The sequence below is a fragment of the Erinaceus europaeus genome, chromosome 5 (genome assembly GCF_950295315.1).
Source record: "Erinaceus europaeus chromosome 5, mEriEur2.1, whole genome shotgun sequence".
NCBI classification, from domain to species: domain Eukaryota; kingdom Metazoa; phylum Chordata; class Mammalia; order Eulipotyphla; family Erinaceidae; genus Erinaceus; species Erinaceus europaeus.
In genome coordinates this window covers 111,144,540-111,165,812 of record NC_080166.1, presented here as the reverse complement: position 1 = coordinate 111,165,812, position 21,273 = coordinate 111,144,540, and the positions used below count along the sequence as shown (strand labels likewise).

The 21,273-nt window shown below is 36.8% G+C and overlaps 1 non-coding gene across 1 annotated transcript; it reads left to right on the top strand.

The window, feature by feature from the left end:
- The first annotated feature begins 9,465 nt into the window (after window positions 1-9,465).
- On the top strand, window positions 9,466-9,572 carry LOC132538798 (U6 spliceosomal RNA). Its single transcript, XR_009550121.1, has one exon. It is a non-coding gene; the product is annotated as a U6 spliceosomal RNA (small nuclear RNA).
- The last annotated feature ends 11,701 nt before the right edge of the window (window positions 9,573-21,273 follow it).

Here is a 21,273-nt window from a genome sequence, read left to right as displayed (position 1 = left end):
CTTCTCATACAAATTCAAGGTAGAAGGTAGGGGAGATAGCATAATGGTTATGCAAAAGGACTTTCATGCCTATGGCTCCAAAGTTCCAAGTTCAGTTTCCCATACTAACTTAAACCAGAGCTGAAAAGTGCTCTGGTAAAATAAATAAATCAATAAACAAGCCATAAGCAAATCCGAGGTGGATGTACATGGAGGGAGGAATAGGAGAAAATAATGTAAGCAGGATCTACTAGTGCCAGGCCTCTTCAATGCTTAGTTATCCTGTGGCCTGAATTAATAGCTTGATGCTCAAGCCTCTGGAAATAGTCCAGAGGAGATTACCTTCTGAAAGCTCAGTTGGTCATGAAACATTTATGACTGTATAGAATTTGGAGAAAATGTTTTTCTCCTCTCTTATCCTTGAGTTATGGACATTTGGAGAAGAGACAGACTAATACAGTCCTATTCTTGTAAAGGTAATTGTTTTGTCATCTATTTCATTTAAAACACTATCTTTCCTTTTTGTTGAAATAATGGTAGTTTACAAGGCTTAGATTTTTACAGGTAGCATTTCAAAATGCATGTAACCACACTATGCCCCATCACACAATCAAAATTCACACATCTCAGACTGAAAATATAGTCACATACCAGAAAGTATGTGGCAGAGTAAGGAAGCAGCATGAAAACAATATTTATAAAGAAGAGATGAGCCTGGAGAGATGTAAAGAGTTCTAGGGCATTCTTGAGTTCCTGGGCTTGATCCTTGGCCCCATTTATGATGAGTGATGCTCTAGTCTCTCTCATTCCTTACTCATACTCATCCCCCTACTATAAAAAGAAAAGAAAAGAAAAGAAAAGAAAAGAAAATGAGAGAGAGAGAGAAAGAGAGAGAGAAAGGAGGGAGGGAGGAAGGAAGGAAGAAAGAAAGGAAGGAAAAGTAAAGAAAACAGGAGAGAGATGAGGACCTGTATCTAGGATTTGACCTGAACCATGAATGACTAGATGAAGCTGGAATTCATAAAGACTTCCCAGGTGAAACACATTAAGCACAATGCAAAGTGCTGTCTCTGATGGACATGATGGAGTAACCAAGCCAGATATACCATTTATCTGTTCACTCAATGACCACTTTGTGGTTAGCATCTGCATTAGGCAGAAGAGAAACAACCACCTCTGGATATGTGTGCTAGGTTTCTTCCTATATTGTTAAAATCTCAATGGAGGGGGTTAGAGTTAGATTCCAAAGGGGCATGAATGCCAACACAAGAAACCTACATATAGTTTGCTCTGTTTTTGTAACTGTCTCCCATTTCTTGATGTGAAGAACGGCATTACCAGATGTGTGTTTTGAAAGGTAACTATCAAAAATTCAAAGTAAAAGTGAGAACTTTGGTAAGACAGTTTGGGAAGCAGGAGAAAGCTTAGTTTTTATTAAATGTATAGAATCCAACTGGTGAGTAGTTATTGTAGGCAGATATACTGAAGGTAATGATATTTTAGTACAAGTCTTCATCTGAGCAAGCAGATGGCTTGACATTCCCCATTTCACATAATCATACCTCAATACACAACAGCAAGTACCTGAGGAGATAAGAAGCCATTTTTAGGGGAGTCGGGCTGTAGCGCAGCGGGTTAAGCGCAGGTGGCGCAAAGCACAAGGACCAGCATAAGGATCCCGGTTCGAGCCCCGGCTCCCCACCTGCAGGGGAGTCGCTTCACAGGCGGTGAAGCAGGTCTGCAGGTGTCTGTCTTTCTCTCCTCCTCTCTGTCTTCCCCTCCTCTCTCCATTTCTCTCTGTCCTATCCAACAATGACAACAATAATAACTATAACAATAAAACAACAAGGACAACAAAGGGAATAAATAAATAAAATAAATATATTTAAAAAAAAAAAAGAAGCCATTTTTAGGTTGATACATCATCAAATCTGTGGTATGTCTGAACTTCCTGAAGGTCAGGACATTATTGGTGAACTGGAGAAGCTCTAATCAGCCAGTAATTCTTCTGTGTCTGGGCACTGAGGTGGGACTTTCAGAGGGCTCTAGGTTTAGGGTGATGGAGGCCGCTAATGCCATGCTAACTCCCAAATGATCTTTTGGAGGTCTCTGAGAAACATACTCTTCCCACTTACTCTAGCCAAAAGTGCGGCTTTAAATATTTCCTACCTTTAACTCAAGCTGTTTTATCCAATTTTGAACCCAACAAAGATGGGAACATCTTCATTTTTCTTTATGATCTACCATACTGTTATAATAATCACATACCATCCTTTAATACCATCATTAAGTATTCTCCTCAGTCTTCACTTCTCTACAGATAATAATTTCAGAATTCAGAATTTATTGCTGTCTTCATCAGCACTACTTAAAAATCTTAGCGCTAGCTTTAAGATTTTTTTTTTTTCTCTAAAAATCTTGACTTTTGCAGCCTAATCATCCTCTCTGGAAAGTATGTTCTTAGGTAGCTTCTTGAACTAGAGCCAGAAAATCATGGCTTTCATTTAAATATATGGCAAATTGGTGGAAAGAGAAGGCAGGTTATTTATAACAATACACAATGTGTTATAATTTTTCCAGACATAAAATATAGATAAAAAATATTTGTCCACCTCATAAGGGACTGCAACATATTGAAACATGTTTCCGAAAGCAGCTACTATTATTAAATGTAATGCACTTAAAGAAATGATGATATTAATGTAATAGCTCTTACACTTCAAGAAGTGGATTTCAGGAATCTTTTTTCTTTCTTCCAGGAGATACCACTCCTTCTCTCCACCAGATTCTGCCAGACTCTTGACAGAATCTGACAAGAATAAAAGAGGAAGGATTCATTTTTTTATCCTCAGCAAAATATCTGATTAGCACCTACAATGTGCAAACATTATTCTAGATGTTTCAACTCTTCATTTAGGGAAATGTTGGATAATGATAGCTCATACATAGTATTTTTAATTGTTGCCTTATCATAAGGTTAGTTATGTTACAAAGTCAAAAAAAGACAGCAACTTAGAGCATGTTCATATGTATTTTCTTTATTTGAAAACCTTTAGAAAAGAAATCTACATTTTGCCAATACCAATTTTAGAAGAAATGGTTATTTTATCTATAATCTAAAATACATTCATTTTGTTGAAAGTTCATCTTTCCTAAACTCCACTCGGTGTAGGACGGAAATAGAGAAAAGAAAGCAATATTCTTGAGTAACAAATTTGTCTTAGGTATTTCTAACTTACTATGTGTACCTCAAATCTATTGTGGGTCTCCTGGTTATTACCTCTGCCATGAAGTTTGCAATGGATCAAACGCAGTGGTTGGTCTTTTCCTGTTGTGTTACTTAAAAAAAAAAATACCTTGACATGTGAATTAATCTATCATTGAATCCAGTGGAGAGAGGATGTTGTTATGAAAAGCTGGCAATATGTATGTTTTCCCCAGTGAACTAACTCTATGGGTATAGTTTCCCAGAAAGGCCAACTTGCAAATAAAGTACAAGAATTTCCATTTCTCTTTTACTCCTAAAATATTTGGGGGGGGGTTCTGCCACTTACTTTCTCTACCTTCATTTTACCCCTGGTTTCAGGAGGTCTTCCATTCCACCCTACCAAAACTTTCTTCAGTTGTTAGTTCTAAAAATTAAGCCCACTAGGGTTTTTATGGGACTCAATTCCGCCGCTCCTGTTTGATTTTTTTTTTTCCAGATAAAGGGGGAGAGACAGAAGGAGTAGCATCACAGCACTTCTCCACCACTTAGGGTATAGTGTTCCCATGTACTGAGCAGGCAGTAGAACCTGGACCCTTGCATATGTTAAAGTGTACACTCTTCCAGTGAGCTATCTCCCAACCTCAGACTCCAGATTTGACAATTACACCATACTCAGAGGTTTAAAATTTCTGACATACCTTAAGCTTAATTATAAGCTTTCCATCTGCAATACCATTTCAAGGCATGAAATCCATTGGCAGTACTATGAAAGATATAACTAGCACTTACTGAATAATTTACTGAATACTGTGGTAATCATGGCTTTAGTATTATTCCATGACTCTCAGCTTTGGTTAGGAGTGTACAAGATGGTTTGCATGCATTCTTTTTTCCTTTTTTTTGTCTCCAGTGTTATCGCTGGGGCTTGGTGCCTATACTATGAATCCTCTGCTCCTGGAAGCCAATTATTCCCCCATTTTAATTGCCCTTTTTGTTATGATTATTATTACTATTGGATAAGACAGAGAGAAATTGAGAGAGGAGCAGAATACATAGGGAGAGAGAATGATAGATACCTGCAGACCTGCTTCATTGCTTGTGAAGCGACCCCACCCACTCCCTGCAGGTGGGGAGCCCCTGGCTCAAACAGAGATTCTTCTTCTGCCCGTCCTTGTGCTTTGCGCCATGTGCACTTAACCCACTGTGCTACCGCCCAGCCCCCGGTTTGCATTCTTTTCCCATTTGTTTTGGGAGCGGTCACCACCACTGCGTTCTTTTTAGAAGCCAGGCATCATATATGGGAAATCCTAAGAATTTCCTTGTTTTCTGAAATCTTCAAAAGTACTTAATGAACCGTTACAATGTACTAGGTCCTATTTTTATACTGAGGATAATGCAATTATTTATAGGGGTCCCTGCCCTCATGAAACACACCTAATAACAGAGGAAGACATTTTAAAAAATCCTCTTTTGGGAGAAAAATAATAGTTTACAAAGCAGTTACTGTTATATAAGTAGGTTTTTTTTTCTCTCTCCTCATGTTAAGTTTCTGCCTGCGTATAACTCCCGCCATCACGGACACAGCCCTAGTTATCCTCTTTCCCCTATTAGAGTCCTGAGCTCTACTGCAGAGTGCAGCCAGTTTAAGTTTCACCTTGAGTTCTTTCATTTTTTTTTCCTCTTCTTTTTTCTCTCCACCTATGAGTGAGATTGTATTCTATCCTTCTTCTCCCTTCTGGGGAAATCTCATTTAACATAATTCTTTTTAAGTTCCAAATGTAAGAAAAGAAATGATTTCATAATTCCTTATTGAAGAATAGTATTCCACTGTGTATCTATAAATAGTATTCCATTGTATGTATACCACAACTTTCTTACCCACTCATCTGTCATTAGGCACTTGGGTTGTTTCCAAAGTTAAGTTATTAACAGTGCAGCTATGAACATAGGTGTACATATATGGATGAAATACACAATTTTATGTTCTTTGGATAAATCCTTAGGAGAGAACTTGTGAGATCACACAATAAGTAGAAAGCTGATCTCCAAGTTGTTTTCCACATAGGGTGAACAAATTTATATTCCCACTAATCATGTATATTCTCACCAGCATTTGTATCCTTTCTAAACTATGACATTATTGGAGGACTGAGGTGGTATCTTGTTGTAGTCTTAATTTTCACTTCTCTGAGTGTGACTTCGAGCATTTTTCTCATATCTGTTGATTGTTGAATATGTATTTTGGCAAATATTCTGTCCATGTCCTTTCTTAATTTTAATGTTTTTTGTTGCTGCTGAATTTTGGGAGATTTTTATATACTTAAGTTATCAGCCCTTTGTCTGACATACAGTGAATAAAGATGTTCTCCTACTCAGTAGTATATCTTTTAGTGTTGGTGATGGTTCCTTTGAATGTATAGAAGCTTTTCAGCTTGAATATAGACCCCCTGGGTTATTTGTGCTTTTGTTTTCCCTGCTACTAGATTCAAATCTTTGACAGCATTTTGAAGCAGACATTGTGGAATGTTCTGTATATGTTACTTTTGTATATTTTTAGGTTTCTGGTCTAACATTCATGTGTTTCATCCATCTGGAGTTGACTTTTTGCATGGTGACATGTGGTAGTCACTCTTCACATTTCAACACAATTTTCCCCACCACCATTTACTTTTTTTTTCTTTAATAGTTAACAGCTTATTTTACCCTCTATTTCCTAGGAAGTATCAACTTTTTTCCTCCTGTGGTGTTCCTCCTCTTGCCCACATAGGAGGTCTCAAATACATATTACTGCCGTGTATGATGACTAGAAGCTGGATCACCAAAAACAACAACAAAAACAAATGTTCTTTATCAACACCTCTTCCACAATTCTCTAGACGTGAATCTGTATCTTAGCTTGTTTTTAGTATTGTTTATGCTTTTGTTGGGAAATGAAGGAAACAGAGAGCTAACAACAGTCATTATATATAAAAAGTGTGTGCAAAACATTTAGCACAGACCTGAAGCATCAAAGCTGTGTACTAAATGAGAACTATTATTATTCAAAATTATCATTTTTAGCTCCACTGGATGCTCCTGGCTACTTTCTGATTTCACTACTTTTCACAGTGTTGGTCCCTTTTCCTGAAACATTTAGAAAAAAAATTACCGTATTAGATTAACATAATTATACAGATAAATCAGTTAATTTTTGGTAGCCAGCATTGACGGGCTGGTCAAAAAACCAGGGAGTAATTCATTGTGCTGCCCTATACTGAGATGATTCAACATGTGCCAGACATTCTGCTCTAACAAAGTCAGCTTGACACCTTTTCTGGCCCTCCTGAGTCTCCCAATCTGGCAAGAGAATAGAAGTTGAATGAAATAAATGTAATTCAAAATGCCACTAATTGCATATAGCAGAATGCAGTTGAAGACTAGTGTAATCAATTATGTCTTATAGTGGGTGGTGGGAGAAGAAAGATCAGGAAAGGTTACACAAAGAAGTGGAACTTGAGAGGATTTTGAAATATGACCAAAGGACAAATAATGGGTGGGAGACTCTGGCTAGAGGGAAACAGCATATGTCATCCATTTACTAGAGAAACACTAAAGTCAATGGCCCCAAAGACTAATAACAATGTGAGTAGCTTCATTACTCAAATAGAATTTTGAGGGTCAGTGATTTATATTACAGTTGTTGATACAATTTCTCATCTCCCCATAATAAGTATCTGCAGAACACACTCATCCCCAGCTTGGGCCTTTTCCATTCTCATGCACCAGGACCTCACATCATTTATTATACTTTCCTTCATTTTGTTGAGATATAGTTGACGTATCACATTATAATATCCTTAGGTATATAACATTAGTGGTTTCATATATGTATATACTGCACAGTACTATGATAACTATTCAATATATTATTACAAAATACTGTTAATCATAGCCACCAAGATGCATGTCCCTAGTATTTACTGATAACTTGAAGTGTGTACTTTCTGACTACCCTGGAAATTTTATTTCCATTCAGCAATGCAAATTAGAGTACCAGTGTCACTAAGTAGGTTGATACTGAAGTATTTTTCAATGGGCTACTTACTCATCATACTTAATTGACATGATATTAAAGGAAAATAAATTCGTGCACTGAAAATCTGGCAAATATTAGACTTGGGAAAATTGAAGAGCTTTCTTAAGTGTAGTATAACTCAGAGTGTTAATATGTCAAGAGAAAAGCTAGGAGGAAGAGATAGTACTCCAAGTTTTGAAATATATTTGATCATAAAATTATTTTTTCCACTAATCATCCAGAAATTATGTTCTAAAAAGCAGATATTCAAAACACAATAGAACCAAACAAGTTGCTTTTTTAAATAACTAATTAATTTAACTTCTAGCTCTTTTTGAGTCTTACATGTGGTTACTGAAAAGTAAACCTAGAGGTACATTCCTTCAACTTCACTCTCACAGTTGCCATAACAATCCATAATTTAAAAAAATATTCTTATTTATTTTATTTTAATGAGAAAGAGTATATGCAGAGGGAAAGATACTGAGAGAAAGAGCCCAGAACACTGCTCAGTTCTGGCTTATGATGGTGCTAGGGATTGAACCTGGGACCTCAGAGCCTCAGGCTTGAAAGGCTTTTGCATAACCATTATGCTGTCTCCCTAGCCCTATCCATCATTTTGTACTGTTACTGAACAGATTATCCAAGGAAAAAGACTAGGTAGTACTTCTTCACAGATGGGCTAACTAGTCCTGTGTATTAGTTGGAGAAGCTAGAAGTCAAAGATCAAGTGTTGGTTGGACTGATTTCTTCTAAGGTCCCTTTCCATGACCTCATCCCTGTGTTTTCACGATTGTCCCTCAGTGTATGTCTGTCTTACTTATTTATTACTGCCGCCATGGTTATGCTGGAGCTTGATGCCTATATGATGAGCCGCTACACCTGGCAGCCATTTCTTTTCTTTTCTTTTCTTTTCTTTTCTTTTCTTTTCTTTTCTTTTCTTTTCTTTCTTTCTTTTTTTTTTTTTTTTTATAGAGAGGGAGACACCTGCAGCACTGTTTCACTATTCTTGAAGCTTCTCCCCTGCAGGTGGGGACTAGGGGCTTGTTCAGGTCTTTGCACATGGTAAGGTGTACACTCCTGGGTGTACCACCACTTACTCCTGTCTGCTTCTTATCATCTTCTGTTAGGGATGCAGCAAATCATAAGAAATTAGGTCTCAGGCTGGTGACTTCTTTAAAGATATACCGAATAGTCAAAATGAAGGAAGTAAGGATTAGGACTTTAACATATGAATTTAGGGAATATACTGGTTGAGAGAACTACAAACTCATGAATTTTAGTTACACATTTGATTAGCATTTGTCACTTTCCAGTTAGAACGCTATATTCATTTCATTCAATCAATATTGAACTTCTTGGTGTATCATCATGTATGCTAGATGCAGAGATTCTAAGGCTATTAATACAAATGCACAAAAAGTTAAATAGCTATATCAGACAGAGTCCAGTTGTTGAATGCTGAGGGGCTATTACATCCACTAGGAATATCTGATAACTGGGCCATACATGCTTCTCTGCTGTGCAACCCAGAAATAATGCTGAGTTAACATTGATCTTTCTGGATTTTATCCATAGGCTTATTAGCTAACTTATCAGTAAGTTTACATATCTTATCACCTTAGTAGTAATAAGTATCTCTTACACCAAGATACTTCTACAGATACCTATTCAACACATTTTTGTTGATCTTTTATTACTTTAGTTATTAGATGGTGGTCATTCCTATAATCCCGAATTATATAGTTGATACATATTTATTTTCCAAAAATACTACTCATATATGTGTTTGTGTGTGAGAGAGAGAAAGAGAGAGAGGAAGACAGAGGGGAGAGAGGAAGGGAGAGATAATGGTTAAATTTAACTAATACTATTAAACTAATCATCCCAAAATCAATAAGGATTTTTTTTTCTTTTTATTGCCACCAGGCTTATCACTGAGGCTCAATACCAGCACTATAAACTCATGGCTCCTGGCAGCCTTTATTTCCATTTTTATTTATTTTATTTTATTTGACAGGGTAGACAGAATTTCGAGGGGAAGGTTGATAGAGAAGGAGAGAGAAAGACACCTGTAGACCAGCTTCACTGCTTATAAAGTGTGGGGAGCTGGGGCTTGAACCTGGATCCTTATGCATGGCGATATGTATGTTTAACTGAGTGCACACCACTGTCTGGCTCTAAGGATTTTTTTTCAGACTGTAAATTAAGGAAATAAAAGAGAGTGCTCGCTTCGGTAGCACATATACTAAAATTGGAACAATACAGAGAAGACTAGCATGGGCCCTGCACAAGGATGGCATGCAAATTCATGAAGCCTTCCATATTTTTGAGAAAATTAAAAAAAAAAAAAAAGAGAGAGAGAGAAAGAAAATTGATTCAATAGGATTGTTTCAGCACTTAGAAATGTACTTTGGTCACATCTTATCCTTCATACTACCAAATCTCACTTCCAGTTGTAACTATCCATATATTTTGGGCCTCTTTACTGCTTAGACCCAACATTAACCCCAAAGTATAGCCACCAGACAGCCTGGTTTTTCTGAGATTGCAGATACTATGGGTGTAGGGACCTTATCACTAAAATCAAGGAAGTCCTGGGGAAATTGGGAGGATTTGGTCATCCTACAAATATGCTGCATCCAAATGCCAAGGACAAGCAAGTAATTCTGCCTCAAATGCAGGCTAGGCCCCACCCCATTTTCTTCATGGCCTTTGTGACAGCTCAATTGTAATTTATTTTATATTTTCTATCTCACTTCCCCATCCCTAGTCAATTGCATCATTAAGGTCTCACGTGTCTTTTGCATTCGCATTCTGTTTATCTACACCCTTGGTTTCTTTCTCACAAGGTAAGATTTTCAGTGGAATTAACATACCTTATTCATATAAATCGCTTCAGTTGCCATCCAAGGCTTGACATATTAACGTTTACTTATACTGATGAATAAGAAAAGCTCTTTCTTAAACCTCTAAGCTTATTAAAATCACAAAAAACCTGGGCCAGAGAGATAGTTCATCAGGTAGGGTTTGTAGCCCAGATTCAAGCACATGGGAGGAGATGGAGGAAACTAATGCTCTTATCTACTTGAATGAAAAAACAGCCTGAGAGCAGTGAAATCATACATGCACAAGCCCTGGCTCCATGAAAATGAGTCTAGTCAATAAAGCATACACATATCTGTCTATCTATGTATGTATCTATATTAAAAATAACCGTAAAGATAATCGAATCCGGCAGCTTAACAGTGATTTAATCAGTAGATCAGGGCTCCTAGTCTCTTCCTTATTTCTTGAGCCTGCATAAACAAGTAATTTAGCCCCAGTAAGTCCATTTACTTGTTAGAAAAATTCCAATCATTTTTTTCCTCAAGATGCTGGAAACACCAAATGAAATAAAATTTTTAAATAGAGGAAAAATTTAGGGCACTAGACATGTGTCAGCCATTGTAATCATTACTATGACTATTATTTTCATTACTAGGTGAAGAAATACTGTAAATCTATAAAATAATCTTCAAGTAACCATACATCTTTTTCTAGAGTACATTCTGTCTGAATGAGAAACTCGTTCCATTCCTTCAACTGTTTCTCACAAAACACAGTCTCACTCTTCTCTAAATAGTACCTAGTATTTTGGGTCTCTCAGGCCCAGAATTGAGTGCAATAGTTCAGATGTGATCGGCATGGTAATATCCCCTCTTAAGAGTCTAGACTCCATACATCTATTAACTGAATCTAGATCCCATTAGCTGTCTTAGCAGTAGTTATATGACATTACTAACAACTCTGAGCCCTAACCAAAGAAAATAGTATCACCCTTTTAATTATTCTTTCTGGTACTCAGTGTCCTTGAGCTGTCTTTTCCTCTTCTTAAGCAATTTTAGAGCTAGTGAATGGAAAACCGTACAAAAATAAGACAGTAGTTCTTTGCCTTCTCCAATGCCAAGAGTAGAGGCTGAGTAAATGTTCTTTGCATTTCCCACATATGATTGGCAATACTAAGATTCACTTCCTTCACATGCTTGTTTTGAATGTACAAGTTTATCTGGCTTTAGGTTTGGAACACTCACTAATGCTTTGATGCACTGAGACACAGTTCTCACTGGAAAAGCTTTTATTACATGGACAGCTAGGATGTCACCGGCAAGATATTTGCACAGTACATTAATTTAGAGAGGAAAAGGTTTCTGTGTAACTTAACCAGCCTGAACAGCCATTTCCACTTTACCTGAATAAAGTATTTTCATGTTTTATCACACTAGTTTGCAACTGCAGAAGCTTCACCCAGTTTTTAAGAGGAGCTATGAACTGTCAGGATATATTATTTGGAATGAAGCCTGACAGCTCAAAGCTTGAAAGTAAAATACATTTTATTGCTTAAAAGCATTTCTCTGCCACCTCACCTCCATCCTCCTTCCCAAGCCCCACCCACTCCATAGCCCCAGATAAGCCTCCTCCACCCCATTGAAATGAGATTCACTTGAAATGGTTTAATCCTCATTAAATAACACTGCATGAAGGACAATCCTAAGGGGGTGGGGCATTTTCTTATTCTGAAATGAATAATAAGAATGAGAACAATGTGGTCTTGTGTGTATGAGAGGAACAGATTGCAGGGGAGACCTGGCACACATTGTAGTGTTGTAACAACAAAAAAGCCCTTGCTCAGTTAATATCCTGAGAAGGATTATTATCCCCCAAACTACATGATGCACCCTTGGTGTTTGGAATTTCCATAAGCCCTCTAGCCTGACAGCCCATCAGAAAAAGGCAGCACAGGGGAATCATTCTCTTTATAACACTAAGTTGTGGGACCCTCTAGTTTTTGAAATAATCTCTGTCAGGTCCCAGATTCTAAGGTTTGTGGATGAGAAAATTCAGTTTGCCAGAAAAGAGTTTGTAGGATCTTTGAAATCACAGTGAAACTCACACAAAACATCATTTATCTCTCTCACATTCTGAAGACCTATATTCTAGGCAAAAGCAGGAGATGGGATTTTTTTTTTTTTGATCAATGGCTGTTCTCTCAGAAATTGACTTCCTCCTTCCTTTTACTGTACTATCCCCATGAATGAGAAGAGGCAGACTTCTATTCCTAGAATTCATGACCGAAAAAAATTTATCTCACAAATGAAAATCTTTTGTTGTTAATGATATTTTGTAATAGAAGCCTAATCTCCTATGTGTATTATCATCTGGCAAACTAGTTACACATTTAATAAGATTTTTCTGTATAAATTATAAATGAAATAAACAATTCTGTCACCATGGTGTGCAATGAATACACCACATGTTATATGTAAATATATTAATCACTTGCCTTTTGTTTATGTGCCACTGAAATTCATTTTCTTTATGGTGAATTTGCTATTCCCAGTGGGTTCCAACCAAAGTCGTTTCAACCATACACATATCGGCCTTTAAAGTGGAATTATGTTGTTATTGTCATTTTTCTGCCCAGTTTTAATAACACCTGCTCTTGTGCCAGTTTCATTTACTGCTGCAAATTGTAATTCAACAAAGAACAACAACAAAAACAGAAAAAGAAAAAAAAAACACTCTAAGAGCAAACGTGACTCCAGAAAGGAGCTGTGTGATATATTGACACAATAGAGAAAACATATTGAAACAATTTTTATTCTCATTATTTTTCTGTAAAATTAAATATGCCACATAAAGCAAGTTTATGTATTTTGCGTAGCTGCCCCCACTCCAAGCTAAGCTCAGACATTTGTCTTTTAATGAAATAATTAAAAAAAAAAAAAAAAAACAGAATCAAGTGTTCAGCCTTTCTTTCCAGTGGTGGCATTTTTATTTTACTCTGAGAAGCATAAATGTATGAAGGATGCAAATATGGACTCTTTCTATGGCTCACCATAGCGTGACAGCTGTGGACAGGATGAAGACAAAAGCGGTGAGTGCTCCAAGAAAATGATGGCTTAGGCATCTCGAGCCCAATCAATAATCTGGCATGTTGAGGTCAACCACTTCATGGCCATATTCAGTTCAAGCCAGTCAAAGATTATTAGATTGACACCCAGAGGCTATTGCTTTCTAATGTGGATGGCAGAGAGAGTCTGTGCATCTCTTTAGAGCCAAATGGAGAAAAATCTATCTATTTATAACAACAAAAGTAGCAGACATTCTATATGTGTTAGGAATGATACTCTACTGTTTTTTCCATGTTGAGTAAGTCTTCTGAAAGTGTCACTAAACTAATTCTGTGTTTTATCCATTCAAAAAAAAAAAGCTCTTAAGCTCCTGCTATGCTTCAGGCCCTGATTTAGGGCATGAGGACACGAGGAAAAAATTTCTTTATATCTTATGGAATATATATCTTCTGAAAAGAAGATTCTTCAAAAGTGTTAATGCCTACCTTTTACCCCCAACCTTTACATCCCCATCCTTCTAATTTCACTTCTTCCAAATTTCCCACATGCAGTATTTATAAACATGTACTGAGGGGAGGGGGGCATTATTTCAAAATATTTATGGTCAACAGTATCCTGATTTGGGTAACCAGGTGATGGCACATGTGGTTGAGTGCACGTTACAATACGCAAGAATCCAGGTTTAAGCCCTTGGCTTCCACCTGCAGAGGGGAAGCTTCATCAGCAGTGAAGCACTGCCATAGGTGTTTCTCTCCCTATTTCTCTCTTCCCTCAATTTCTCTCTACCTCCAGTAAATAATAAATAATAAACATATATACATATTTTAAAAGTATCCTGATTTGGTCAAAAAGAATGGTTTCAAGTGATTCCTATAAAGCATCTTCACACTTGATAAGCTGCCAAGTGGGCACGAGAAGGGATGCTATTTCTTACTGGTCCCTAGCAATGAAATACACATTTGTTCTCCTACTGGAAAGTTCGCTTAAAGGTAGGGCCCACGGGAGTATATAGACCAGAGCCCTAGCTATCTGGTAGTTTACTGGTTATGTTTTACTGTTTCTCCTGAATAACATGCCATAGTGTAATACATCTCAGTTTGTTTATATTCTGTATCTGTATTTGCACTTTGGTGATTATATTTGAATTCATGCAAGATTCTTTTTTTTTAAGAACTCAAGTATAATCTTCTCATTAATCCTGTCCTGTTTGTCTGTTATTAATAGGCCACTGTACAATGTATTCTGCTGCAAAACTCCACCAGGCATGACTAATTCAGATAATTAATTTGCTAGAACATTAACACCATCAAATGAGCCTGCTAAACCGGTAAATTTAAAGTAAATTAAACTTAATTTGCAGGTTATTGCAATTAAGTCTGCCTTGTCTTTCTGAGGGATTTCAACATCCTCAGTATTTAAGAGGCAATCATAATGCATGCAAGTGGGCGGGCTTTTTGGCTAATTAACACGCGTCTAATCTGCTTTTCAATTAGGGTGGATGTTTATAATGTGCTGGTGACAGTGTTGCGATTCAGTGCAGCATAACAGGAGTGCATGGCATAATTATAGCTGAAAAGAAAAGCTCATGCCGGGCCTTTTTAGGGGTTAATGAGACATTGGCAGCTTCCAGCTGAGGAGATCGAGCCAGTTTAGTGTAGCTTCAAGAGGAAACCACCCATAGGGGTTTCCTTTGAAGTGTCAAAAGGTCCCCTTGTTCTGGGTGGCTTATGTTTCATTTGTCTGAGTGGCATATCAAAAATTGATGAGCTGCCAGCAGCAGTCCCTATGACATTAATTCACCAATTGTGTTTCTAATAGTTTCATCCTTAAATAAATTTGGGTGATGAGAATGGTAAAGTCAAGGTTCTGAAAACAATGAGGAGGGCCCCGCCAGTCACTGCAAAGAGTTTATCCAGCACAGACAAATGTAGCAGCAGCAAATGTTAAAGGCATGCCTGACCTCCTACACTCTGGGTTATTAGCTGGAGGAAGACAAAGATGTATTGTGCCTGTGCCTTCTGTTGAACAACAGTTGCTTGAACAGTGATAAAAATGTGACACTTGGCTGATACTCTGTATTGGAGAGGAATCTTAGACTGAAACTTCTGAAGGTGAAGCTTTCCCAAAGGTGAAAGAAAAAAAAAAACCCTTAATTAAATCGCCTTGACTCCTGCATTTGAGGTAAGGAAATAATACCACTGTCTTCATGCCTATCTGTAGGCACAAAACCAAGGAGGTGGTTTGAGACTTACTTTGAAACTGAGTTGTTGCAGGATATTGTGGAGAAGCCCTCTTCTAATATCTTTATGATTTAACTCACCAAGGTCATATGAAGTCATTGTACTTTGTAGCTTTGAAAGTTCTGCAGGTATATGAGGAAAATAAAATCTGGAAATGCAATGCTGTTTCTAGGATGAACACTATATATATGGTGTGTCCAAAAGTTATGTGGGTTGGGAGATCAATGTCACACTCTTCAAATATTTAAGTAAAGAGATGGAAAGGAATAACGTCAAAATCTATCAAACAGAAAAGTTCTCAGTATCCTGGCACTACATATTTTATGATTAAATTATTTGATGATTATAAATAACAGTAAAAGGAAGCCCATCAGGTTTCCAAGTCATATGCATTCTATAAGTTATACACTATTTCACAGATGTGAATAAAGCAGTCAAACTACTCCAGCTACTTGAAGAAAGATTATTCAAGTGAATGGAAAAACTCTCTCAAATAAGTAGCTATGAAGATAAACCCAAAGAAAGTCAAACGATAGTGAGTGCATAAGTGCTGCTAAATAGATGGATTACTTGCAGCCAGGAAGAGAGAACACTGAGCTTTAGCAACCTAGGAGGCCCCAGATTTAATCCCTCGCTACAAGACAGGCCAGACCTGAGCAGTGCTCTGCTCAAACAAAATAGGAAAACAAACAAACAAAATTCCTCCCTTCATTCCTTCCTTGAATCCATATCATATGTATGACATTATGCATAAGGTTAAGGCAATAAACTAAATATACAATGTTCCTATATTCATGGAATATATATACATAAATAAACATGAAACCAGCTATTGCTAAGTGCAGTGATGACAATAAAGCATGACAATGTGACAGATTTGTGTGTTGCTTTCAATTGAGATTAAAAAGATACTGAAAAGTTTGAGACAAATTTAAAAATTTAAAGACAGTCTAATTTAAAGTTTTAAAATTAATCTAAAATTTCAAAACATCAGTTTGCTATTTGGAAAACAGAAATAGACTGGTATGGCATTGTCTTAGAGATTGCTGATATGCTCCAGCCTGTTGATATAAAATATGGTTTAGAGGGGACTAGGCAGTAGTGCACTGGGTTAAGCTCACATGGTGGGAAGCTCAAGGGCCTGGCACAAAGATCCTGGTTTGAGCCCCTGGCTCCCCACCCTCAGGGAGGTTGCTTCACAAGTGGTGAAACAGGTCTGCAGGTGTCTATCTTTCTCTCTCTCTCTCTCTCTCTCTGTCTTCCCCTCCTCTCTCGATTTCTCTCTGTTCTATCCAACAACAGCAAGGACAACAATAACAATAAATACAACAAGGGCAACAAAAATGGAAAAAAAAATGGCCTCTAGGAGCAGTAGATTCATAGTACAGGCACCAAGCACCAACAATAACCCTGGAGGCAAAATAAATAAATAAATAAATAAATAAATAAATAAATAAATAAAGGTTTAGATATAGATTTTACAATTCACACTGTATTAAACACTGAAATTTTGAATAAATGATTAGACATTTAAGAGGCAATGTCAAGTTGAAATGTGAGTCTAGAAATGGAGACATTATAACTAAAGAAAAATAGGGAGGCACCATGCTTAGATAAGAGGGTTCCCAGGATTAAACTGCACTGGAAAAGCCAGCAAAGGAGGCAGACACTGGTAAAAAGAAGAAAATGTGTCAAGCACAATGGAACCAACAATAATATAGCTTAAATGCAATGTTAAAGAGGTAAATAGTTGGATTTAGCATTATAAAGGTCAGTCATCACCTTAATGGAGCCATTTCAGGCATGCATAGGGTTGGAAGGAAGGCCCTGTTGAGATGTGTTAAGTATAGAGCCCAGTCTATAGTGAATTACTAGGAAGTTTGATTCTAATGATAAAAGAAAAATGGAATTGTGACCAAAGAGGGAACTTAAGATCCAGGAAGATATTTTTAAATATAGGAGATAGCATGTATGCGTGTTGACAGCAATAAACTAAGAAATAATCAAGTTACAAAAACGTATGGGAATCAGTGCACATGAGGGAAACCTGGCCCTTGGTGCAAATAGATACTTTGAAAATGGAAGGAGAATTTTGATTGATTTGACTTCACATAGCATAATGTCTGTCCTCAAGCTTTAACTGTTATCTTACATTTGGCAGGAATTTCTTTATAAAGGCTAAATAGTACTCCTTTACATATGAATATTCCATTTTCTTTATCCACTCATCTGTCTGTGAACAGTTAGGTTGCTTCCCTCTTGTTTGCTACTGTGAATAATGGTTGAATAGGGATGTTAATATTTCTTTGAGATTAAAAATCTCAGCTACCTTCACTAAATACCCCAAAGTAGGATTGCTGAATTATATTGTAATTAATTAATTGTAATCAGTTTTTAATATATTTTTTAGTTTCCTTATTGGGGGATTAATAGTTTACATTTGACAGTAAAATACAATAGTTTGAACATGTGTAACATTTCCCAGTTTTCCACATAACAGTTCAGCCCCCACTAGGTCCTACTCTGCCATCATGTTCCAGAGCCTGAACCCTCCCCCTCTCCCACTTTGGTGCAATACACCGACTCCAGTCCAAGTTCTGCTTTGTGTTTTCCCTTCTGATCTTGTTTTCTTTTTGTTTTTTTTTCTCCAGGGTTATTGCTGGGTCTCAGTGCCTGCACTACAAATCCACTACTCCTGGAGGCTATTTTTCCCTTTTGTTGCCCTTGTTATCATTTTTGTAGTTATTATTATTGTTGCTATTGCTGTCGTTGTTGGATAGGACAGAGAGAAATCGAGAGAGGATGGGAAGACAGAGAGGGGGAGAGAAAAATAGACACCTGCAGACCTGCTTCACTGCTTGTGAAGTGACCCCCTGCAAGTGGGGAGCCTAGGGCTCAAACTGGGATCTTGCACTTTGCACCACGTGCGCTTAACCTACTGCGCTAGCACCCATCCCCTCTGTTCTTGTTTTTTAATTTCTGCCTATGAGTGAGGCCATCTCATATTCATCCTTTTGTTTCTGACTTTATTTTTAATAGTTTAAGAAACTTTTGTACTGCTAAAGCATACACTTGAAAATTGTAGATCTCATACTAAGTGACAAAATGAAGTTTAAATAAATAAATCAGAAACTTGAAGGAGAATCCAAGTGTAGGGAGAGACGTAGACAGGGATAACTTGTATCGAAGTCCATTGAGAGCCCAAAGAAACCAGTAACAGACTCAGTGTTAAACTTCAAATGTGCTTATTATGATGTGCTTATTACAAATATATTAAATATATTTGAATATATTCAAATGTGCTTATTACGAATATATTTTTATTAAAGAAAACTAAAAATACAGAAAATTGAAAGGAACAATTGCCCATAACCTGTAAGACATTACAGTGGCCCGATATTAATAATAAAAGGAAATAGGAGTGGTGAACTTACTTTTTACAATAACATGATGATATTTTTAAATCATGAATTTAAATGCCCCATAGTGACCATATTTAGGACACATTCAGACTAAGTTTATTTATAGAGTGTCTTTGATCACAAGTTACATGAGTTTCTATAATTTGTTTTAAACTCTTATTGTCTTTAGTGGGTCTCTATTACTTAGTGAGTTCTGTCTTCTTTATTTCCTTAGTTTTCAAACCTTCTCATAATTATATAAGTAGTGTGTGTGTAACATAGAGGTTTTAATCCTATTTTAAGAATGACATGTTTATAATAGTGCGTTTTAGGGTATTTTTTGTTTATTTTTTTTTCAAGATTGCAATGGGGAAACAGAATACCACCAAGGCTGGGGAAAGTTGAGTGCCTATGGTCCAACATCTAAGGAGAAGCCCAGTCTTGAGGTATAAAAGTGAGAACTAGCAGTCCTTATAAGTTGAGCCCTAGACAAACTCACCTTACCTTAGCCTAACCCTGATAGGCAGTTTCAGGCAGTTTCTCTCACCCACAAACTTTCTTTTGAAGTCACTGTTGAGATAGCTGTGATGGGTCACATAGAGCAGAAATGAGTGTTGGCATATTATTTTTTTCCTTTTAAATATTACTATATTTTTATTTATTTATATAGTGCTAGATTTATTATTCATTTATATAGTGCTAGAGATAAAAACTAGGACCTTATACAGTCATTCTGCTACTGAATTACCTCCTGGTCCAATTCTTCACTTTGTATTTTAATAAAATAAAGAAAGAAAGAAGGGGAGAGACATTGAAATATTGTTCCACCTTCCACTAATCTCCATCTGTCCATCCTTGGTACTCTTATGTGGTGATAAATGATACTTAGTTTCACATAAGACATATGTTTCTGTTTGAGAAAGATACCAACAAGAGCACAAACCTTGGAATCAGTTAGGCTAGTGTTTCTAGTCCATAGCTTTCCCTGTAATACTTTGTAAGTGACTTAATTTCTGAGAACATAGATCTATCTATCTGTGAAATGTAGACAGGATTGATAAAATCCTATACTACAAAATTGTATTGAGGATTAATGCTGTCATAGGTATTCAAGTACTTTTTAAGTTATAAAATCCTGTACACATGGTAGAAATTGTCATTATTAATATTAATGTGAGCAAGGAAGTAATAACCTTGAAGCAATTAGCAGCAGTTAATATACTAGACTGGATTTGCTTGTCCTAATGAACTATAGAATAGCTTTATTTAAAGGGCAAAGGCAATTGTTAATTTATTCAAGCATCCATTAAGCTCATGGTATGTAGAAGTTGCTATGCCAGTTGCAATATACAATGCAAGCAAAAAAAAATTAAAAATAGCTTCTGTCCTCAACAGTACTACCAGTAACAAGCTAAAATAAGACTACATTCTATGACAAAACCAAAAAAGAATCAGAATCCTATAAGATATTTAAACATGAAAAATGTACTTGCAACAAGAAAAGTTAGGAAATATTTTACTCAGGAGCAGGCAGAGGTAGAGCACAGAAGTTACTGTTTATAACACCCAAGCCCCCAGTCACCAGCTACAGGGAGGAAGCTTTGTGAGTAGTGAAGCAATGCTAAAGGTGTCTCTCTATCTCCCTCTTCCCTCTCAGTTTCTCTCTGTCTCTATCAACAAAAGAAAAGAATGAATGTCAAGAGTAGATTCTTCATATATGCACTAAGCCCCATCAATAGCTCTGGTGGCAATAAAGATTAATAAAAAAAAAAAAAAAGAATGATTGCACTAGAGGCTAGGTGATGGCACACCTGGTTAAGTGCTCACATTACAATGTGCAGGGAACCAAGTTCAAAGTCCCTGGTCCCCACCTACAAGCAGAAAGCTTCACGAGTGATGAAGCAGGACTGTAGGTGTATATCTCTCTCCTTCTCTACTTCCCCCTGCCCTCTCAATTTATCTGTCTCTATCCAATTATAATAAAAAGTAAAAAACATTTAAAAAAGCAACGTGAATGGACCCAGGTTCAAGTTCTCAGTCCCCACCTGCAGGAGAAAATTGCTACAAGTGATGAAGGAGGGCTGTAAGTGTCTCTCTCCCTGTCTATCTCCCTCTACCCTCTCAATTTCTCTGTCGTCTCTATCCAATGATAAATAAATAAATAACTAAAATGAATATAATGTTTTTAAAAAATGACTGCACTCAGGTGGTGGAAACTGAGGACAACTATGGAGTAAGGTTTCAACCAGAGAGTAATCGTAAGTGAAAGTATACCACTATTTAAATGAAAAGTCAACCCTTACTAGCTTTGCAATAGCCACACTAACTTCTAAACTTGCAGGACTGTAGTGAGGAATTCGAAGTCAAATGTAAGGGTGTGGGTCTGCACTGCAGATTCTTTTTTTTTTTTTTTAGATGCAAATTTTTTTTTTTTTAAGAAAGGATTAATTAACAAAACCATAGGGTAGGAGGGGTACAACTCCACATAATTCCCACC